Below are 25,086 nucleotides of genomic sequence, written 5' to 3' on the forward strand. Positions count from 1 at the left end.
TTGATCACTAAGGCCCCTCCAGATTCTAATTTCCTGTAGAAGAGACCATCATTCTTGGTACAAAGTAGAACATGCTTCTTTGTATCCACTAGGGGGTACTGTAGTACTAGTACAGTGGCCACTGTCCTCAAATTCATCTACCATTCTGTTGATTGAGTTTCTCCTGAATTTACTCCCCCAGAAAAAAAAGTCCTTACTTTTAATTTTCAAACACAAACACAAAGTAAAAGATGCAATTCAGAAATGCAATAAACCTAAGAAAAATTTGACTCAATGACTCATGAAGCTTAGTAGGGAAATTAGAATCATAGAGCTATTTGCATAGTAATGTTATGAGATGTTAAGATTTTGCTTGAGTCAAAAGGAGGGGCTTGCAACTCTTTTAAAAGAAAGAAAATAGAATGGAAAAAAAATTCCATCTACCATAGCAAAAAAGCATAAATTTAAGAAGTGTGCTGGATCTATGTGAAGACAGCTATAAAACTACCAAAGGCTTACGTAAATAGATATACCATGTTCTTGGATAAGAAGACAGCATTGTAAAAATTTTAAATTATTCCCCAAATATGTTCATAAATATAATTCTAATAGAAATTCCAATGGGATATTTCTGAAAACTTGACAAAAGAATTCTGAAGTTCATTGAGAAAAAGGTATAAGAATAGCAAAAAAAAAAAAAAAATCTCAGGGGGGAAGAGGATTTGAACTTTTGAACTACCATATTTTAAAAGAATTTATAAAACTATTGACATTAAAACAGTATTGTAGTGGCAACAGAATAAATAAACAGACCTATGAAACAGAATAGCAAGTCCAGAAATAAACCTAAGTATGGTATCCAGGGCATGTGTGTGTATGTATTGGTTATCCACGTTTTTTCCACTGTGGAAACAGAAGGTCAGATCTTTCCTCTCCTTGACAGAAAGGGCATCAGTGTATAAGTGAGGTTTGTCCAGTGGGATTCTGACAGTGAATCCAGAAGGAATGATGCAAAGGTGCAAAAGCTGTCAGGTTATCCACAGAGACTGTGGTGATGTCTATAACCCAGGAGAAGAGAATGTCCACTGCATGGTGGCAGTCCCACTGGACGCATTGTACCTAGACTCTTCCTGTGACAGTTATTAGCCAACTTCTGGCCGCATTCTAGCCAGACTGTCCTTGGCTGAGTTCTCATCTGCTAGCTCCTTTGGTTCTTGCCTGTTTCCTGAGCCTAGTTTTCAACTTTCCCATAGATTTTGTGAGCTACTTGATATCCTTCCAATAAATTCCAGTTTGTTTAAGCTACCTAGAGCTGGTTACCAATGTTTTTGACTAGGAATCTTGACTTGTATAGAAACAAGTAATGGGGAGTCAGTTACAAACAACAGACTTTTAGGGAAATGAGGAGAATCTCGTTATCCAGACTCATTATGTTTGAAGATAATAAAATCCCAATTAATATTCAGAGATGAGAGTCTGGAAGCCCATAGCCTATAGTAATGAAACAGCTAATAAAATTAAAAATGGGTTGAGGTGGGCATTGAAGACAAGGGACTTAATGGCTCTTGCCGTAGAACAGTATGAAGGGTATGAGGAATTCAAGAGCTGTGTGGCGAGTTGCTTTAGTTGACCTTGAAGAGCTTAATGAAAGAGATCAACAAGTGCAAATCTCCAAATCCTCATTTTAAAACGTAAACTGAAATGCAAACTGTGAATTTGTTAAAAGAAACTCTTGTGGCCTTATGTTAGAGATAGCTCATACCAAATATTTGTTCTTGCAGATTGCTGACTTGCAAATCAGTTGAACTCACTTCCCTACCTGGGGTCTTATGTGAACGTATGTTTATGTGCTGAAAGAGTAGGACCTCAAAAATTTAAATGCTGCAAATGGAGAATTTGGAGAACTCACAGAACCCTTGTCCCCAAACTCCACTGAATCTCCTTAACAGCTGAGGCAGTATCTCTTTCTTTTGCTTCTGAGATAGTTTCTCCTTTGTTTGAAGATGCTGAAACTCCCTGGTTTGAGGGAGTTATAAGAGGAGGTCAGTTCTCTTATGCCCTACTCTTACTCTGCACTATCTCTGAATCTATAATCAGAGTCAGATTCAAGTATGCTTCAGGAAGCCAATTACAAAGTGAAATTCAGGACAAAATGCCCAACACCAAAGGAATTGAAGAACTTTGTTAATCAATCTGTGGGGTGTGGGTTAGGATAAATTCTAAGGATATTGAATGAAGAAGCGAAGGACACAATTTTAGTATGGGCTGAATCTATTAACAGACTTTCGAAAGATTCTGGATTAAATGTCTTAGTTTGAGAAACTGGGGATAATCCTAAATTTTTGCTCTGGTAACAGTTGACTAAAATCTGGATCAATGATGACTCATGCAACTGTCTTTGGTAAAATGTAAAGGGATAAATTAAAAAACTTCGGGAGATAGGAATGCTAGAGTGGATTTATCATGTCTGAGCTACCCACCCATCTCCTAACTGTATTTTCTAAAGACGTCCAGAAGACAATGTTTTTATGAAGGCTTTGAGACTAAATCTGTAAGGTGAGTGCTGGAATACTTGAAAAGTGCTTTAGAAAATGTTCTCTGTACACTTTGGATGATGTGGGAGGGTCTAAAGTTGAATTTGGCTTATTGATTTTCAAGGTGACAGGGGGATCCCAGAATGTCATGGTTTAAGGCAGTGGTGGTTCAGTAATAGTATTCTTGTCTTCCATGTGGGACACCTGGAATCAATTCCCGACCAATGAGCTTGAAACACAGCCACCATCCATCTGTCAATGGAGTCTTGCACGTTGCTATGATGCTGAACAGGTTTTAGCGGAGCTTCTGAGCTAAGACAGATTAGGAAGAAAGGCCTAGCAACCTACTTCTGAAAAAATCAGCCAGTGGAAACACTATAGATCACAACTGTTCCATCCTGTTGTGCCAGGGGTCACCATGAGTCACAGTCCGACTCGCCGGCACCTAACAACAACAACTTGAAAGTAGGGCCAGTGTGGGAATTAGAATGGTCTGACCCATAAATTTTTTGGGAAATGATTAGCTGATTATGGAGTCCCTAGGACAGAAATAGATGGGCAGCCCACTAAAGTCCTACTTGATTTGTGTAAACAAGAGAGTAAGCAAACAAAAAACCTTCAGGTCTAGAAAAGAGAGATCTTATTCAATTTTCAGATACAAATTAGTTCACAGGCCCAGGCTCCCTCAGTTTAAAGAAAGCTGGGTACCTTTGAGGAAGTACCTGCCATGATTTTCACTCCTGGCATGCAATGGGACCTATGTCCATTTATTAGGATACTTGTGAACTATGAGGGTGGAACCACTGAAGTAGAAGCAATTTGCTTTCATTTTGTACAGACAGTATAGCTTCACCTTCTTGCCATGTGAGTGATTACAACACTTTTTGGGTTTTTTTTTTTTTGGATCAAGATTAAGTTTGCAGGAAGCTAGCTTATTTCCTCATCCCACACATGCTCACATTGACTCACTAGATTGTTAATACTATACAGATAGGAATGAAAGAGTAGAAAGAAGTAAATAACTTAAAAACGTTAAAAAGATACATGAGAGTTAGAGAGTGGAAAATTTTCAAGGGTCCAATGGATGTTTGGCTATCCATTCCAAGGTGAGAGATAAACTGCTATACCTTGAGCCCTTCACCAATAGGAAGAGGCATTATTTTGGCAAACCTGTTTGGATTTTAGAGGCTTGCTACCGAGTTTAGGACTGGGACACCAAGTGATTTTGCAATCCCATTTTATTTATGTGTCCCTCATGATCCAGGTGTTAACTGATACTGTGAGCTACTAAGTCGAGTTGAAAAAGTAAATATAGCACTAGGCCTGCACAGGTCCTGAAGTTTTGTTGCATGAGCAAGTTACTCTTATTCTCTGGTTGCCTACACCTGTCATACTGCCATTCCTCCCCAGTTCACATGTATTGACTCATGCGGTATTCACTATGACCAACGGGCTTAGGAGGACAAAACTAAACCCTGGTTTACAGATGCTTCTTCCTGACTTGGGGTGGATTGCTCTAGCAGTTACAGCTCACTTAGAGACCCGGAAGGACAATGGAAAAGGACAATCCCCACAATGAGCAGAACTTAAAATAATACATCTTACTGTTCAATTTGCCTGAATCAGCAGGAGCTAATCATTTGGTAACTTGACCAGAAATCTGGAAGGGGCAAGAATGATGACAAGGAAGGTTGAGAAAAAGGTTTATGAAAGGACCTCTAGGAATGAGCCAGAAGATAATATCATATTCCATACAAATGTTCACAATTAAGTCCCCACACAGTGAAAGCTCTTAAAAGTAGGTGAATAATGTGACCCATCCTGAAGTGGTGAATTAGGCTTCTTTCCCAACCACCCTCATGTCATTTCCAATGGGCTGCTGCACAAAGTGGCCGTAGTAGAAGGCATTGAGGCTATGCATGAACTCAACAACATAGATTTCCCCTCATCAAGGCTGACCTTGCTACTGCCACTGCTGAGTGCCTAATATGCCAATAACAGTTACCAACCCTGAGCCCAATGAAGTACCATAGCTCAGGGAGAATAGCTAGCTACCTAATGGCAGGTAGATTTCAATGGATCCCTCCCTTCATGAGGGGGAAGTGACTTGTCGTTATTAAGCAGAACTTATTCTCTACTTGAGACAGCTCTTCTGGTTGATCATGCTTCTGCCAGCATCATGAGGACTTATGAATTCCCAATTCACTGTCATGATATGTCAGATAATATTGTTTCTAACCAAGCTGTTTTCATTTTGGAAAAAAAAAAGTGAATGCGGGTTATAAATTTGTAGAAAAGGGACTAGGAACGTTACTGTCTCTAAAACTCTAAGGATTCAAATGGTGGAATATCATCACTGAAAGGGGAAGTGAAGGTGTCATGGATCGAATTGTGCCCCCCCAAAATACATCTAACTATTTGGCTAGGGCATGATTCCCAGTAGTGTGTGATTGTCCACTATTTTGTCATCTGATGTGATTTTCCTATGTGTTTTTCTTATAACTCCTATCACTATGATGTTAATTAGGTGGATTAGCAGCAGTTGTGTTGATAAGATCTACAAGATTAGATTGTGTCTTAAGTGAATCTCTTTTGAGATATAAAAGAGAGATGCAAGCAGAGTGACATGGGGATTTCATACCACCAAGAAGCAAGAGCCAGGAGAATAACATGTCCTTTGGACCTGGGATCCCAGTGCTGAGAAGTTCCTAGTCCAAGGGAAGATTGATGACAGGGACTTTCCTCCAGAGCTGACAGAGAGAGAAATCCTTCCTCTGGAGATGACGCCCTGAATATGGACTTCTAGTCTACTAGACTAAAAAAAAAAAAAAGCAGGCATCTAAGATGCATCAATTGGTCTCAACCCACCTGGATCAAAGGAGAACGAAGAACACCAAGGCCACAAGGCGATTACGAGCCCAAGAGACAGAAAGGGCCACGTGAACCAGAGTCTACATCATCCTGAGACCAGAAGAACTAGATGGTACCCGGCTACAACCAATGACTGCCCTGACAGGGAACACAACAGAGAACCCCTGAGGGAGCAGGAGAGCAGTGGGATGCAGACCCCAAATTCTCATAAGACCAGACTTAATGGTCTGACTGAGACTGGAAGGACCCCAGTGGTCATGGCCCCCAGACCTTCTATTGGCCCAGGACAGGAACCATTCCAGAAGCCAACTCGTCAGACATGGATTGGACTGACCAATGGGTTGACTAGACTAGACTGTGAGAAAATAAACTTATGCTTGTTAAACGCATCCGCTTGTGGTATCTCTGTTATAGCAGCATTAGATAACTAAGATAGGAGATACTCAAGTTCCCTAGTTATAATGTTTTAAGTTATAATTAGCTTTGGAGCTTGCACTGAGGATTGATGTATAAAACAAATAAACTTGATCCTGTAGTGGTTGAATCTGGGCAGGGAGCAGGGGACAAAAATTCTACCTATTTCTTCCTTCACTCTTCTTTTATAAACCCCAGAGTATGATTTAAAAGCCACTGAACTGGTCCATTCTCATTTTACAGATGAGAAAATGTCCAAAGAATGGGCTTGACCTGTCTCAAGCTGTACAGTTAGTGGCATAGCCACATGAAAAGCCTGCCTTTTAAGCTAGCCCTCTCTCCAGAATAGCACATTACTTCTGTGATTGGAAGTGAATTAAATTTAATGGCAACTCCACTCTTCCCTGCTAACAAATTCATAACTCATGACAGAAAAGTACCACCATTTTCCATTCTTCACAAAAACAGCATGGCAGGTGTAGGCACTAGAATAAAACAGATTAAATATTGGAATGTATATTTGTAATTTCCAGCATATAACCTTTCTCCCTCAGATTTGAAGTGGCTTTCTAGCTATAAGTGGCAAAGACTATGCTAAGCATGTTATACTCATCATCTAATTTAAGAGAAAGTCTGCTTTAGACTTTGAAAAGTGTTATTTTCTCCAGCTGTGATTCTTATATAAGGCTGCATTGTTCAATATGGTAGCCACTAGCCACATGAGCCACCACCTGTCTGTCAGTTTGTTGTACTGTGGTGGCTTGCATGTTGCTATGATGCTGGAATCTATGCCACTAGTATTTCAAATACTAGTAGGGTCACCCATTGTGGGAAGGTTTCAGCGAAGTTTCCAGACTAAGACGGACTAGGAAGAAAAAGGTTGAGCGATATACTTCTGAAAATTAGCCAATGAAAACCCTAAATATCATAGCGGAACATTGTCCAACTAGCTTACTTTGGGCGTGTCATCAGGAGGGATAAATCGCTGGAGAAGGACAGCATGTTTGGTGAAGCAGAGGGCTAGCGAAGGCGAGGGAGACCCTTGGTGAGATGGATTGGCACGATAGCCTCAACAATGGACTTGAATAGTTTGGCGGTTGTGATGATGATGCAGGACTGGGCAATGCTTCATTCTGTAGTACATAAGGTAGCATGAGTCAGAGTCAATTCAGCAGACACCATCTGTCTCTCTAGCCACGTGAGGTTATTGAGCACTTGAAATTTGCCTAGTTCAAATTGAGATATAAGTATAAAATACACACAAGGTTTCGAAGGCTTTGTATGAAAAAAGAATGTAATATATTTATTAATAATTTAAAAATATTGATAACGTATTGAAAACATAGTATTTGGGAAGAATTGGATTAAATAAAAAATATTAAATAAATTTCACCTGTTGCTTTTTACTTTTTTTAAAAGTGGCTAGTAGAGAATTTAAAATTACATATGTGGCTTGCATTATATTTCTATCAGTAAGCTCTAGTATAAGGGATTTAGAAAAGGAATGGAAAACAAACCAAGCAGAATTTGGCCAATGTTTCCTGTAGCTCATTAGAGCTGTCAGAATTATAAAGATGTCAGTTACTTCACAAGTTTATGAGCTGCTGAGCTTTTACTTATGGAAAAATCATCATATGTAAATTGGAATTTCACACCTTGCAAAAAATATTGGAAAGGCAGAGGGCAAGGCCTCAAGGAGAGGGGTTGTGTCTAGTTCTATTTTTAGTGTAGAACAAGTTTCATTGTTGGAATTTCATAATTTTATTTTAAAGATCAGGTGGATAAGAGTTCTTTAATTCCTAAGGGAAGGTTAGTGAAAATGGGCCTTCTGATTGTTTGCTTTGAACACAAAAATATTTACTTTGAAAATCTGAGCCACATATCAATTTGCCATATTCTAATTTTCTCACCATAAATTTTTAGTTATTCTACCTCTAACACTGAAGGCAGTGTAGACTATGAGTTGATATTCTCTATGACATCTGATATGCAGAAGTTCAAGTAGGCAATAATTATTCTTTTAATTATCTTCATTAAATCAAAAGTTTGGACAAGACCAATATACACCTGCATGACCAAGCACAGTTAATATCTTCCAAATCAGTAGGAAGCTTATGTTTCCAGAATTTAAAGATTTCCTTGGTGTCCTACATTGTGGAGGAATTCCAATAAATTAAAAATAATCTGCCAAGATGTAATTGTATTATGAATGTCTTTGAAATGACAGAGAATGTAAGTGCTACATCAGGATGCAGAACTGTATCTGCTCAAAGCAGCAGAAGCATCAGTGGTGACGCTCAGCTAGATTAGTGTTTTCTTCTCATAGCTGTTCCTTCTCCTTCTCCTGTGTTAATGACGTCCCCATCTACTCACAGTTCTATATTTCCTCATCTTTGTACCCTGTGTCCAAGTGGTCATAAGTAGTGCTAATTCTACCTCTGAAATGTCATTTGAGTCCTTTTCTCTCCCAACCATTTTCAGAGTAACTTTCCCAGGTAAGTGTCTCCTCATCTCTGCCTCGGACACTTAGGATAGCTTTTAAGTGATTGGTTTTCAAATATGAGCAACTATTGAACTGTTTTCGATTTTTTTTCCCATTCCAATTGATGCCTTACGTTGCCACCGGAATTTGCTGGGAGCCAGGCTGCAAGGGTGGCCCCTCTGCACCCACTGCCCCCAGCATAAACATTGAAGAATCCCTGAAAAGTCAGGAGGAGCCAGGCTGCAAGGGCAGCCTCTCTGCACCCACTGCCCCCAGCATAAACATTGAAGAATTCCTGAAAAGTCAGGAAGAGCCAGGCTGCAAGGGCGGCCCCTCTGCACCCACTGCCCCTAGCATAAACATCGAAGAATTCCTGAAAAGTCAGGAATATCTCTGTCATCTGTGTTATGTTTCTATTTCATTTTCAGCCTGTGTATAGCAGAATGTATAAGCATAAAATTCCATTATAGATTTAGGGACCTTTGGACGGGGGGCGTCCTACTCATAATCCCCTGGTGAAATCCCGGGTAGGGACAGCCCGTGTATTACTTGGGGGTCAACATGAAGTTGTCTTAGGGGAAAAACAAATAGCTCGACTATGGAAAACAAAAACAGGATGGTGGAATCCTGGTATTTACCAAGGCCCTTTTGTTTTTAAACCACCACCCACACATGATCCCATAAAAGTGGAAAAACAAAAGGCAGTGAGTTCTCTCAGCCAATTTCTCAGCCAATTACAGGTCAACCTTCTCGTCTACCCCGCTCACTGCTGCGCTTGACTGGTCTTTGGGTATAGAGATTGGGCTAATTGTCCTTGGCATAATCGTGGACAATATGACGTAACCCAAAGTGGCTGGACTACAAGAATTTGGCCACCCTGGACAAAATGGACAAAGCCTATGTGGCAACAGTTTTTGCAAAAAGATTAATTATTATAAAAACTGTGGAAGGAATTGCAAGATTAAGCATAAAGTGTAAAGCAGTATGAAGTCAATTGTTACTTTGTGTAAAAATATATCAACAAAATATTCTCTTCAATTAAACAAAAACTCATTGTACTTGTGTGTGTATGCGGAACTGTACTATGTGTCACTTGGAAAATTATGTCTCTGGGAAATGATGTTTACGATTATATCTTGTACTGCCCCTTTATTGATCATGCGATGTTATGCTTTTGTAAGCTTATGATATAAAAGACCATGTAAAAAATAAAGAGCAGAGAGAGGCTTTCTTTTTCTGCAAAATGAAAATATAAGACATACTACCTCTCATTCTTTTTCGCCGAACTCTACCCCTCCTCTGGTAACCCTGTTCATTGCTGAGGCTGGCCCCCGGCAGGAATTATCTACCCAAATATCCTAAAGATCCAAACACATCACTCCCCTGGTTAAAAACTTTCCAATTGCATCTCCTTACCTACAGGATAAAGTCCAAATTCCTTAACATGCCATTTAAAGTCCTATATAATCTCAATTCACCTTTCCAGACTGATCTCTTGCCTCTCCCACTACACTCTACGCAAAGAACATCCAAGTTTTAAAAAAAAATCCTGTGATCAAAAACCCATTAACATTCTGAATTTATTTTTATCGATAATGGTGGAGAAATTGATTCGGAATTATGTAAAATAATCATTTGTTCAGGATAAAGTTTTCAGACATGATGTTGTTGTTAGTTGCTGTCGAGTTATTTCTGACTCATGGCCACCCCGTGTGTGCACAATAGAACTGCTCTGTAGGGTTTTCAAGGCTGTGAACTTTCAGAAGCAGATTGCCAGGCCTGTCTTCCAAGGTGCCTCTGCGTGGGTTCGAACTGCCAACCTTCCAGCTAGTAATCAAGCACTTAACCTTCTGCACCACCCAGGCACTCCAATTTTCAGAATATGTATAAACAAAGCTTAATATGGTAAAGGATTAGGAGAAGGGTATCTCAATTGAGTGGCTGTACAGGTTCTTGTTACAGCTAGAAGGGAACTAAAGATACCAGGCTGGTAATCAGCCAGTCTTCAGAGTTTGGCATTCTCAGTTTTTAAAATGTTGAAACCATTTCATATAGGTTGATGAACTGCTGCTTCGATGAGATGTCACCCTTCTTCCATTTCCCCATGATCCAACAATTAAAGGGTTAGAATATGGCATAGCAAGGGGCTGTCCATTCTCATTGGTTCCAAGTGGTTGTTAAATATTTTGAGTTTCAGGGACATTAAAACACAGTAATTGGACTGTACATCCCTGGTGAAATATACCTTCAAGAAAAAGTGCAAAAAAAATCTTAAATTATCTTTAATGACCATATTGTCAGTAAAAATTTTGAAACTATTAAAAAATTCTGAAAGAAGGGGCCAAGATTTCTAGCATAAAAGAAAAGGAATACAAACATAAAATCAAAGAAATAAAATATTGTATTCCTAAATCTGAATTGGAAATATCAGTATCTCACAACGTATTTTTCTCTTAAGAAAAGAAAGCATTTCCTAGCTCTGTCCACTGAGAAGGCCTAGAAACATTGAACAACCCCACAGAAATGAACACCACTGCTGCCCAGATTGTGCTTTCCAAGGGTCTTTAGAAAAATGGCTGATTTGAGATCTAGGGCAGGAAGTATATAAGATGAGCTTGGGCACTTGTCATATTAGAGAGTGAGGAAACTACCAAATACCACTACATGTCAAAAGGATCCAGGAGTCAACTTGACTAGGTTCCTACAATTTGAGTATCAAAAAGAATAACAACTGCAATTGATCAAAACACATCAAATATGTCAAAATCCATGAGTGCATGATACTTTTAAAATTAGACATTATGTCTTGATAAAAGTTCTTATCACAACTTATGAAGTGTTCTTGCCAAAAAAATCAAACCTGAATCACAGTAAATCTCTAGAATGAACTACCAGTTTACAGGTGATAAACGGAACAGAGAAACATGTTAATTGACACCACAAGAATGCAGTCAGCAAAATCCAGATGTTGGAAACTCTTAAAGATGAACGACTCAGTTTCTTCAACAAATACTTCGCAAGAAAAACAGAAGTGGTGGGAGATGAGGAAAACAGATTAACAGAGACTTAAGAGACATATCAGCCAAACACAATGTGGGGACCTTGTTTGGGTTCTAACTTAGACAAACCAATTGAAAATGAAGAAAATTGAGAAAATTAGGGAAATTTATACATTGAGTATTTGCTGGTATTAAAGAATTATTAATTTCTACGTGTATTCCCTTTAGTGATAAATACTGAAATGTTTGAAGATGAAATAATATGTTAGCTAGACTTTGCTTTGAAAGAATTCAGTTGGGGCAGGGTCTGGGAGGAAAGGGGGTGAGATTACAGATAAAACAGGAATGGCTATGCGGGGGAGATAGATGCAGCTGAGGGATAGGTCATTGTACTAGTCTCTTTGCTCTTGTGCGTATTTGATAGTTTCCATAATACAAAGTCCAAACATAAGTTAAGAATTTTAAAAATATTTTCCCTGGAGTTCACGTTAAATTCCCTAACTTTACAGATGGAAAACACTAAGATCTAAAGCATGGAAAAAGTAACGACTTTAGTGTCTCATTTCCTATACTAACTATGTGACCTAGGGTAAATTAGTTAACTTCTCTGAGGCTCAGCTTAGTCATCTGTATAATGAGGCTAATGACACTTTCCATGAAGAATTTCGTGATAATTAAAGGAATTGTACATGTAACATAGCTAGTAAAATGAGCACATGGTAGATGCTCCATAAGTAGCATTTTTCACTATGATTCAAGTGCCTAAGATCACACAGCTTGGAGTGGCACAGACAGATCGAGAGCACAGGTTTCCTAATTGATTAAAAAAAAGAAAAAACCCAGCGCCGTCGAGTCAATTCCGACTCATAGCGATTAGTTGATATAACTAATTGATAGTTCCGCCATATTATCTTATTCCTCTGGAGTAACAGGTTTGTTGAACTGAAGGGGAAAAAATAACCCACCCGAATGGAAGTTAATTGGCAATTGACAACAAAAGGTTTTATCTGAAAAAGATTTGTTTCCCCAGGTTCTAAGATCTTAAATGATGGCATCTATCTATTTTATCACTTGTCAGTCATGGCTTGAGTCCATCCTTCCCTAAGTCCATAAGTGGTTCTATTAGGGCTGACTTAATTTAAAGGAAGCTCCTTTAGGAGGCTATCTATTCTTAAACTCTGCAACAAGAGGCCCATATGTGATGCAACTAACTTGATAGATGATGGTAACTTGACTTGCCCAAGGTCACCCTGCTATATAGGGGCAAAATGAGATTAGAACTTAAATTTCTAAGTCAATACATCTGGTTTCAGGGCATATATTCTTTTAAGAAGTTTACACATTAGGGAGGATGATTTCTACTTTAAGCATACAATGTACTGTAGTCTCATTTTTCTAAGATTCAACAATAAGTCATGTTCAATTTTATCATAACATGGACTATTTCTACTCCTCTTTTTCCCTTTTACTTTTATTTTTTTGAGACATCAGTTTTAGAAGTTGCCCTTTTCCAGATGCCCCTAGTATTTCAAACTTTTTATCATCTGATTTGAGGAAACGCTGCAGGGGGAAGAACTTCCTCATCAAAGGAGTCAAACTTAACGATGTGGATGGAGTAAAGCTTTCCGGACCTTCATTTGCTGATGTGGCATGACTCAAAATGAGGAGAAACAGCTGCAAACATCCATTAATAATTGGAACATGGAATATACAAAGTATGAATCTAGAAAAATTGAAAGTCGTGAAAAATGAAGTGGAACGCATAAAGATTAATATCCTAGGCAGTAGTGAGCTGAAATGGACTGGTATTGGCCATTCTGAGTCAGAAAGTCTTACAGTTTACTATGTTGGGAATGACAAATTGTAGAGGAATGGCATCACATTCATCATCAAAAAGAATATCTCAAGTTCTATCCTGAAGTACAGTGCTGTCAGAGATAGGATAATATTCAAACACCTACAAGGAAGGCCAGTTAATACAATTATCCAATTTTACCCACCAACCACTGATGCCAACGATAAAGAAATTGAAGGCTTTTACCAATTTTTGCAGTCTGAAATTGGTCAAACATGCATTCAAGATGCACTGATAATTACTGGAATTGGAATGTGAAAGTTGGAAACGAAGAAGGATCTGTGCTGGAAAATATGGCCTTGGTGATAGAGACTATACCAGCGAGCACACAATAGAATTTTGCAAGACCAAAGACTTATTTACTGCAAATACCCCTTTTCAACAACAAAAAATGGCAACTATACATGTGGACCTCACTGGATGGAAAACACAGGAATCAGATTGACTACATCTGTGGAAAGAGACTATGGAAAAGCTCAATATCATCAGTCAGAACAAGACCAGGGGCTGACTGAGGAACAGAACATCAATTGCTCATATGCAGTTCAAGTTGAAGCTGAAGAAAATTAAAACAAGTCCAAGAGAACCAAAATGCAACCTTGAGTATATCCCACCTGAATTTGGAGACCATCTCTAGAATAGATTTGATATGCTAGTGACCGAAGATCATACAAGTTGTGGGAGGACATCAAGGACATCATACATGAAGAAAGCAAAATGTCATTAAAAAGACAGGAAAGAAAGAAAAGACCAAAATGGATGTTAGAAGAGACTCTGAAACTTGCTCTTGAATGTAGAGCAGTTAAAAAGAATGGAAGAAATGAAGTAAAGAGCTGAAAAGAGGATTTCAAAGGGTGGCTCAAGAAAACAAAGTATTACAATGATGTAGAAAGAGCTAGAGTTCGAAAACCAAAAGGGAAGAACAAGTTTTAGTATTTCTCAAGCTGAAAGGACCAAAGAAAAATTCAAGCCCTGGGCTACAATTTTGAAGGATTCTATGGGCAAAATATTGAATGATGCAGGAAGCATCAAAAGAAGATGGAAGGAATACATGGAGTCACTGTACCAAAAAGAATTGGTTGACGTTCAACCATTTCAGGAGGTAGCATATGATCAAGAACTGATGATACTGAAGGAAGAAGTCCAAGCTGAACTGAAGGCATTGGCGGAAAGCAAATCACCAGGAACTGATGGAATACCAATTGAGATGTTTCAACAAACAGATGCAGTGCTGGAAGTACTTGTCTATGCGAAGAAATTTGGAGGACAGCTACCTGGCCAACTGACTAGAAGAGATCCATATTTGTGCCCGTTCCAAAGAAAGGTGATCTAACAGAATACAGAAATTATTGAACAATATCATTAATATTACAAGCAAGTAAAATGTTGCTGAAGATAATTGAAGAACAGTTGCAGCAGAACATCAACAGGGAACTTCCAGAAATTCAAGCTGTATTCAGAGGACATGGAAGCAGGGCTATTATTGCTGATGTCACATGGTTCTTGGCTGAAAGCAGAGAATACCAGAAAGATGTTCACCTGTGTTTTATTGACAATGCAAAGGCATTGTGCTCATGCTGAACGTGTGCATAGATCAAGAGGCAGTCATTTGAACGGAACAAGAGGATACTACGTGGTTTAAGGTTAGGAAAGGTGTGTGTCATTGTTGTATACTTTCACTATATTTATTCAATCTGTATGATGAGCAAATAATCCAAGAAGCTGAACTACATGAAGAAAAATGTAACATTAGGATTGGAGGAAGACTCATTAACAACCTGTGTTATGCAGATGACACAGCCTTGCTTGCTGAAAACCAAGGGGACTTGAAGCACTTACTGATGAAGATCAAAGGCTACAGCCTTCAGTATGGGTTGTACTTCAACATAAAGAAAACAAAAATCCTCACAACTGGACCAATAAGCAACATCATGATAAACAGAGAAAACATTGAAGTTGTCAAGGATTTCATTTTACTTGGATCCACAATCAACCCTATGGAAGCAGCAGTTAAGAAATCAAACGACATATTGCATTGGGCATATCTGCTGCAAAAGACTTCTTTGAAGTGTTAAAAAGCAAAGATGTCACTTTGAAGACTAGGGTGTGCCTGACCAAGCTGTGATATTTTCAGTTGCCTCACATGCATGCAAAAGGCAGACAATGAATAAGGAAGACTGAAGAAGAATTGATGCCTTTAAATTATAATGTTGGCAAAGAATATTCAATATACTGTGAACCACCAGAAGAATGAACAAGCCTGTTTCAGAAGAAGTACAGCCAGAGTGTTCCTTAGAAGCGAGTCTTTGTCTCAAGTACTTTGGACGTGTCAGCAGAAGGGATCGGTCCCTGCTTGGTAAGGTAGAGGGTAAGCGAAAAAGAGGAAGACCCTCGATGAGATGGATTGACAAAGTGGCTACAATAGCCTCAAACATAGCAATGATAGTGAAGATGGTGCAGGACCAGGCAGCGTTTCATTCTGTTGTCCATAAGGTCTTTTTGAGTTGGAACTGACTGAATGGCACCTAACAACAACAACACACTACATGCATTTGTTGGCATTATTCGGTTTGTATTGGACTTCTACGAGCCTCCTCCTGACTTCTTTCTTCTTCTTCAGTAATTATGGAAATGTTTCATAGGAAGGGCAAAGAGGACAGGATATCTGTATTCTCTCTATTTCTTGGCAGAGTGATGGAGAATATACGGTGAAACTGATTAATGGAACTGATAAAGCTAAAGGGCTTTGCCCCAGACAAATGAAAAAGAATGGTTCAGTTTAACAAACACCTAGCATTGTGCTAGAAGCTGAGGATACAGAGAGGATCCAGACAACCTATCAGTTCAGTGTCCTTGCCTTCAGGGAGCAGAGTTTAGTTGGTTAAGCAGATTAATATCAAAGTAACTATAATAAAAAGCCAGAATATTACTGCTAAACACTCATAAAAACAGACTGCTTTGGCAAGAGAAAGAAGTTCTAACTGACAAGAATAAGTAGGCTTTCAGAGAGAAGGTGGCATGTGGGTGGGGCCTTAAGAAATTTTACTTCAGTAGGCTGAGATGGGGGCAGAAAACAGCCATATGTTTTTCTGAGGATCAGTAAACAATAGCTAACGTGGTTGGATCTGCAACGGATCATAGGGATGACACAAGACTGAGCAGTGTTTCATTCATTGTGTATGGGGTTGCCAGGAGTCCGGGGGCTGCTGACTTCACTGCAGCTAACAATGACAAAAACAACAACAACAGTTGCGTGGTGCTTTACAGTCTATTCCCCGCCTCTCATTGGATCTTCCTGATAACCCTGGGAGTAGGTAGGGCAGGTATTATTATTGGCCCACTTTTACAGGTGAAGACGTTAAGGGTCAGGGGAGCTTTTATAACTTGCACAAGGATACAAACCAGTCAGAGGTAGAACCGGAATTAGAATTCAGGACTTCTCACCCCAAGACTATTGGTGGTTCCGGTATAAAAAGAAAATGGGAAAGGTCAGTGTTCTGAGAACACTGGTGTCGCTGCAACCACCAACTGCAGTCCTACCTGAGAGTTCTTTTTTGACCTTTGGAAACAAAATGTAAAAACATAGATGATAAAAATAGTCAAATTAAACCAAATTTAAAATAACTGTGATGCAGAGGATACAATAAAAAACATGATGAGTTGTTTCCACTCCAAAATCTGTGTGTCAGGGAAGATGCCATGTGTATCTCTAGGACATGAATGTGGCCATTCATTCAACAAATATTTACTAAGCCCCCACCTTGTGTCAGGCCCTGGGCCAAATGCTAGGGATACAGCAGCGAACAGGACAGCAATGGTCTCTGACCTCCCGAGTTTATATTCTGGCTAGGAAGACAGTCTTTAAACAAGTAATTATGTAGTTACAAGTATAATCAGTTTTGTGAAGGAGAAGTGCAAGGTACTAGAACATCTAACAAGGCTCCTCACTTCATCTGGGTTACCAGGGAAGGCTTTCTTGTAGAAGTGACATTTAAACTGAGCTCTGAAGGAAGAGAAGCAGATGGCGTTAGGGTTGAGGGAAAGGGAAGAGTGGTCAGGGTAGGGAGAAATGAGGCTGGTGGTAGCACCAATGTGGGTGTCTCGCAAGACTGAGAAGGCTAAAGAGGTGGCTGAAAGCCTATTTTTTTTTTTCCTGCATGGCTTTGTAGGCTCCATCCATGATTGGGTTATTACACTAGGAAGAAACACATTTTTAAAAAGTCATTCAGGGTCCAGAATGGAGCAAGGATCAAAGTGAGGCAAGAATAGATGTGGAAAGACCAGTGAGGAGGCTGTTGAAACTTGTTTGGAATCTGGGCGAGAAATTAGGGTGACTTGGACTAGAGTGGAGACAATAGGGATGGGGAGAGTCTAGAAGAAAAGCTGGGAGAAGGAGGAAAGACCTGAAGAGGGAATGTGTGTGTGTGTGTGTGTGTGTGTGTGTGTGTGTGTGTTCCATAGCTGTGAGAGTAATCAGATAATCTCTGTAAGCAGGGGCTAGATTTTATATGAATAATCCTGCTCTCTTTTTAGTTAGACTTTCTTTTACCTTCATGCCAGAATCTCACACTTCCAAACCAGGTCCAAAGTCAAACCAGAATTCAAGAACCAGCCATTCTTTTCCTAATCCCCATATATAGAAACTGTGCAAGATTTGGCTTGTGGGGTCACACCCTATGCTTTCTCACTTCTTTCTCAGGACCTTGAGCTCAACTTTATTTATTTATTTTTAAATTTTTATTGTGCTTTCAGTGAAAGTTTACAAATCAAGTCGGACTCTCATACGAAAATTTGTAAATACCTTGCTATATAGTCCTAATTGCTCTCCCCCTAATGAGACAGCGCACTCCTTCCCTCCACTCTCTCTTTTTGTATCCATTGTGCCAACTTCTCACCCCCCTCTACCCTCTTATCTCCCCTTCAGACAGGAGATGCCAACATAGTCTCATGTGTCCACTTGATCCAAGAAGCTCACTCATCACCAGTATCATTGTCTATCCCGTAGTCCAGTCCAATCCCTGTCTGAAGAGTTAGCTTTAGGAATGGTTCCTGTCTTGGGCTAACAGAAGGCCTGGGGACCATGACATTTGCGGTCCTTCTAGTCTCAGTCAGACCATTAAGTCTGGTCTTTTTACGAGAATTTGAGGTCTGCATCCCACTGCTCTCCTGCTCCCTCAGGGATTCTCTGTTGTGTTCCCTGTCAGGGCAGTCATGGGTTGTAGCTGGGCACCATCTAGTTCTTCTGGCCTGAGGCTAATGTAGTCTCTGCTTTATGTGTCCCTTTGTGTCTCTTGGGCTCAAAATTACCTTGTCTTTGGTGTTCTTCATTCTCCTTTGCTCCAGGTGGGTTGAGACCAATTGATGCATCTTAGATGGCCGCTTGCTAGCGTTTAAGACCCCAGATGCCACTTTCCGAAGTGGGATGCAGAATGTTTTCTTAACAGATTTTATTATGCCAGTTGACTTAGATGTCCCCTGAAACCATGGTCCCCAAGCCCCTGCCCCTGCTACGCTGGCCTTCGAAGAGTTCAGTTTATTCCCTAAACTTCTTTACTTTTGGTTTAGTCCAGTTGTCCTGACCTCTCCTGTATTGTATATTGTCTTTCCCTTCACCTAAAATAGTTCTTATCTACTATCTAATTAGTGAAAACTCCTCTCCCTCCCTCCCCTGCCTTGTAACCATCAAATAATATTCTCTCCTCTGTTAAACTATTTCTCAAGTTCTTATAATAGTGGTCTTTTTGCAGCTGACTAATTTCATTCAGCATAATGCCTTCCAGATTCCTCTATGTTATGAAATGTTTCACAGATTCATCATTGTTCTTTATTGATGTGTAATATTCCATCGTGTGAATATACCATAATTTATTTATCCATTCATCTGTTGATGGGCACCTTGGTTGCTTCCATCTTTTTGCTACTGTAAACAGTGCTGCAATAAACATGGGTGTGCATATATCTGTTGATTTAAAGGCTTTTATTTCTCTAGGATACATTCCAAGGAGTGGGATTGCTGGATCGTATGGTAGTTCTATTTCTAGCTTTTTAAGGAAGTGCCAAATTGATTTCCAAAGTGGTTGTACCATTTGACATTCCCATCAGCAGTGTATAAGTGTTCCAGTCTCCCCACAGCCTCTCCAACATTTATTATTTTGTGTTTTTTTGATTAATGCCAGCCTTGTTGGAGTGAGATAGAATCTCACTGTAGTTTTGATTTGCATATCTCTAACGGCTAATGATCGTGTTTGTGCTCAATTTTAAACAGAGGCAGCAGGAAAGGATGCCAGGAAGATGTAATAAGAAATACAAAAACTGTAACCAGAAAGAAAAGTAAGATGAGTAAATATGAGTTAACTCTATTGTGTTAAATAAATATATTGGTACAAGTTCCCTAGGCCTTCCTGTTTTGAGTGGAGATGCAATAACTCTTTAAGAGAACCTTAAACTGCAGCTATGTCTGACGTTCTTATCTGTGGAAGCAATACGTAGTAGTAGGACTTTGGCCTTGTAGTCACTTAATAAATATTTGTTGAATTGAAGCATAAGTACAACAAAGTATAAGACAGGGCTGTCTCTGTCCTGAGGGTTATATATTCTTAGCACAACTCCTATCATTTTATTATAAAAAGGAGAAGGAAACAGACCAGATAAGGGCTTGGCTACTGTTGTAGAAACAGAAACTTCATGGCACATGAAATAAGCTCTGGGACAGGAATTCTAGTAATAACTGGTTGATCCTGGACAAGTCTGTGCCTTTCTCAGTTTTAAAGTAAGGGGATTATGTAAGGCGGGCTCTAAGCGTTAACCTTTGGTATAACATAGTATGGAAAGCAAGGCCTAAAAGTTATACAGATCTGGGTGGAGAAAGAAAAGAGAGTAAGCCAGTTAGTTATTAAAGCAAGGCTTCAAAACAGTTCATTCTGGTTTCCTGGTCAGAATTTGCATTTCCACCCCCAGATATACTGAATCAGAATCTACATTTTAACACAATCCCCAGGTGATTCTTATGTATAACTACCTAAGAACTTGTTAGAAATGTAAATTTCAGCAGGGCTTTGAACCATAACGAACCCGGTTTGAGGCCTTGTATTAAAGGCAACATTGAACTCTCTCTGCTGCATTTCAAAGACTCTTAAATCAAGAGGGATCACAACTGTGGATTCCTTTCTCTGGGGTCCTGATAAGGAAGTGATTCCCACTGTTTTTATTAATACCGGCCAAAACCAACCAAACCCATTGTTGCCGAGTTGATTCCGCCTCATAGCAACTCTATAGGACAGAGTAGAACTGCCTCATAAGGTTTCCAAGGAGTCGCTGGTGGATTCGAACTGCCAACCTTTTAGTTAGCAGCTGCACTCTTAACCACTATGCCACCAGGGCTCCATATTAATACCAGCAGCTGTTATTTCTAAAACAGGTATGTCCCCTTCACTACAGTTCTCAGTTTCTCAACAACTTTCCTAACAACACAGGAAACCAAGTACCCTGGGCTAGGACTTGGTTTTTATCTAAGTTTCTTCTTCCCCAGGTGCGTAGAGTCCTTACGCAGAGCAACCAAGCCTCTTTTCCAGGCCCCTCAGTCTTTTATATCCAAGGGGAAAAAAAAAATTTTTAAACCATAGAAATAAATATAATTTTACAAGTTGTAATCAACTCTATTCTTTCCAAATGGCAATGGTAGGTAGGTATGGAGAGACTGGCCAGGGGTTGTCATGCATACCTGCTCTTGAAAACAGTGGCCTGTACTGCTAGCGGCACAGTGGTTAAGTGTTTGGCTGATAACAGAAAGGTTGGTGGCTCAAAGCCACTCCACAGGAGAAATATGTGGCAGTCTGCGTCCGTAAAGATTCCTCATTGCTGTTGAGTAGATTCTGACTCATAGTGACCCCATAGGGTTTCCAAGGCTGTAAATCGCTACAGAAGCAGACTGCCACATCTTTCTCCCTCAGAGCCGCTGGTGGTTTTGAACTGCCGATCTTTCGGTTAGCAGTTAATCACTTTAACCACTGTGGCAAAAGGGCTCCTTGACAGCCTTGGAAGCCCTGTGTGGCAGTTCTATTCTGTCCTGTAGAGTCTCTATGAGTTGGAATTGACCCATCAGCAATGGGTATGCAGCTAGTGGAGCTCACTGGGCTCTGGGCTAGAAGTAATAGGTAACTGACAATCAAAACTATTCCAAAAGAGGCAAGGGTAACGGTTGGCCCCTCTTAATGTCTCAATTACGGCCGAAATTAAGGGTCAATGGTAACGTCTCATCATGATCTTCTTACCATATTTGAAACACGAACGGCAAGCTTCCCCTAATCTTTTTTGAAAATAGACACTTAACGTCAGAAGAGTCAGCAAGCATGTCTCAAAGAGGGTTTGTTGACAAAGAGCCTTTAGAGAAAAGCAAACTTATCAAAAAACAAATTTTCAACAAAAGGCCTTTAGACACTGTATAAATTCTCCTCCCTTATAACAGATATTGAAGCTACTTCTTGGAAGGGTCCCAAAGGCCTTGCTTAAGAACAATAGACAATTGTCACAGCCTCTTAGTTCCATTAGTCAGAAAAAATTGTGGTTTCAGGGCGTCTTTGGGCAGAGGAGATATTTCCAAGGTATTCTGTAACAGGGGTGGACAAGGAAATATGAAAAACTCCCAGTAGACACAGATTTAAGGAAACATAAAGAATGTAAAGCTAGCTCTATTTGGATTTGCTCAGGCTTATGTGAGTTTAGTTAAATAGCAATATACTAGTTTGCCCTGTGCTTCTCTGATAGGGTTTCCAAGGCAATTCTGTAGAGTTTCTGTTTTGTCAATAGCAATGGTCTTTGATTCAGTCACTAATATAATTATTCTGAAGGCATATTTGCCCAACTCGGATGAGGTTCCCTTGTCAGGGTCAGAAAAGTGCATTTGGCTCCCAACCAGTCTCCACAAAGAATCATCTAGAACTGTGCTGTCAATGCCACATGTGACTATTTAAATTTAAATTAAGTAAAATTAAATAAAAATTTTAAATTCAGTTTCTGAATTTCAAGTGTTTAATAGCAACATATGACTAGTGGCTACCTATTGGATAAAAGTTATAGAACATTTCAATCGTCACAGAAGTTCTATTGGGGAGTACTGATCTAGAAAAAATCAGTTCTCTGTAAATACATTATTCATTCAATCTGTAATTCATTTAAGTTTTGGCACTGTTTTTAGATTCTTTTAGCCTCACTACAAAAACAGAAACAAGGCTAACAATCCCTCCATATTACATTTAGTTCAGGGCTCGTAATTGGGGTGGTCTTTCTGCAAGTTGGGAAACCCTGGTGGCATAGTGGTTAAGTGCTACAGCTGCTAACCAAGAGGTCGGCAGTTCAAATCCGCCAGGCGCTCCTTGGAAACTCTATGGGGCAGTTCTACTCTGTCCTATAGGGTCGCTATGAGTCGGAATCGACTCGACCGCAGTGGGTTTTGGTTTTTTTCTGCAAGTTGTCGAAAAGTTCAAAAGTAACTCTACGTAGGGAGGGGGGATGAGATTCTTGTTAGTGATGTTTGGGGGATGACCCATAAGAGACATAATTTTCATTGTTCCAGATTCTGAAAGGCTCTTGGACAAAGGCTCACCTATATCTAATATGAATTTAGGGAACTTAAGAAGGTTCTTTTGTCTTGTCCCTAAAAATAATCTCCTCTACCTACTTACTGACATATGAAATTCCCTCAACAGGGAGCAAATATTTTATTAAATAATTAGATATAAAACTTCAGTACAATTAGGTTCTTTTGTCTTGTCCCTAAAAATAATCTCCTCTACCTACTTACTGACATATGAAATTCCCTCAACAGGGAGCAAATATTTTATTAAATAATTAGATATAAAACTTCAGTACAATTATTCTTGGAAGAAACACATTAAGCTGTAAATAACTCACATCAACCACTTTCCAATAGGTTTTCATAGGTGATGGAAAAGAAAGTTCAAAGTCATCGAATTCCTGGATAAGGTAGAACTGGTTGGGGAGAGAAGGATAAGAAGAAGCAAAATTTGGAGTAAGGATAGATTCTTACTGCCCAATTTTGCCCAAGTCTGGCCTTTTTTATTTAGGGAATCTATAACAATGATTGAATTGATTGAATATCCAATTCTTGGTTTCCATTTGTTTTGAAAGTGAGGTTCTCCTAGACCTCAACAAACTTAGGGATTACTGTCAATATGGGAATATTGGTTTAGGGTAGTATTTTAAAGACGTATTTGGCTTTTAGTGACCCTAAATTATAAAATTTCTGAGCCTGAGGAACTTTGGAGAGCATCTTGTCTATTCCACTAAACCAAGAGTTGCAAATTATCTTTCTCAAAACCTTCAGGTAGCATTTCAGGGGCATCACAAATTTTTACCTGAATTTCATTTCTAAGTTGGAAAACCCACTTGATTAGGCTGGAAGATTTCTGCTTGTCCTCTCTGCCTCTGCAGCACAAAGCAATGTTTGTGAAATGCTGACCCACAGTTCTTTATTTTAAAGGTGAAGAAAATGAAGCCTTGAGAAGGAAAATTATTTTCCCAAGGTCATGGAGTGAGGTAAAAGCAAGATAGCAATACTAGGACAGAGCTTTCTGTGTGTTCTCTCCACTTCATTCTGCTGATTTTTCACAACTGCTTTCTTTCTTCAAGTGCTTAGTTCACTCAAAAGACGACTGGGGAAGAGCTGCCTTCTCAAAGTAGAGTGGACCTTAATGACGTGGATGGAGTCAAGCTTTCAGGACCTACATTTGCTGATGTGGCCAGACACAAAATGAGAAGAAACAGCTGCAAACATCCATTAATAATCGGAACATGAAATGTAAGAAGTATGAATCTAGGAAAATTGGAAGTCATCAAAAATGAAATGGAATGCATAAACATCAATATCCTAGGATCAATGCACTGAAATGGACTGGCATTGGCCACTTTGACTCGGACAATCATATGGTCTACTATGCCGGGAATGATGATTTGAAAAGGAATGGTATTGCATTTATCGTCAAAAAGAACATTTCAAGATCTATTCTGAACTACAATGCTGTCAGTGATAGGATAATATTCATACTCCTACAAGTAAGACCAGTTAATATGATTATTATTTAAATTTACACACCAACTGCCAAGGCCAATGATGAAGAAATTGAAGATTTTTGCCAACTTCTGCAGTCTGAAATTGATTGAACATGCAGTTGGAATGCACTGATAATTACTGCAGATCGGAATGTGAAAGCTGGAAACAAAGAAGAAGGATCGGTAGTTGGAAAATATGGCCTTCGTGATAGAAACGATGCTGGAAATTGCATGATAGAGTTTCGCAAGACCAACGACTTCTTCACTGCTAATACCTTTTATCAACAACATAAGTGGCAACTATACACGTGAACCTCGTCAGACGGAATGCACAGGAATCAAATCCACTACAACTGTGGGAAGAGATGACGGAAGAGCTCAATATCATCAGTCAGAACAAGGCCACGGGCAGACTGCAGAACAGACCATCAATTGCTAATATGCAAGTTCAAGTTGAAGCTGAAGAAAATTAGAACAAGTCAACAAGAGACAAAGTACAACTTGAGTATATCCCACCTGAACTTAGAGATCATCTCAAGAATAGATTTGATGCGTTGAACACTAATGACAGAAGACCAGAAGGGCTGTGAAATGACATCAAGGACATCATACATGAAGAAAGCAAGAGGTCATTAAATAGACACGAAAGAAAGAAAAGACCAAAATGGATACCAGAAGAGACTCTGAAACTTGTTCTTGAACTTTGAGTAGCTAAAACGAAAGGAAAAAAATGATAAAGTAAAAGGGTTGAACAGAAGATTTCAAATGGTGGCTCAAGAAGACAAAGTAAATTATTATAATGACACGTGCAAAGACCCGGAGGTGGGAAACCAAAAGGGAAGAACACACTCTGCATTTCTCAACTTGAAAGGACTGAGGAAAAAA

Source organism: Elephas maximus, chromosome 6 (assembly GCF_024166365.1).
Source record: "Elephas maximus indicus isolate mEleMax1 chromosome 6, mEleMax1 primary haplotype, whole genome shotgun sequence".
In the NCBI taxonomy this organism is placed as follows: Eukaryota; Metazoa; Chordata; class Mammalia; order Proboscidea; family Elephantidae; genus Elephas; species Elephas maximus.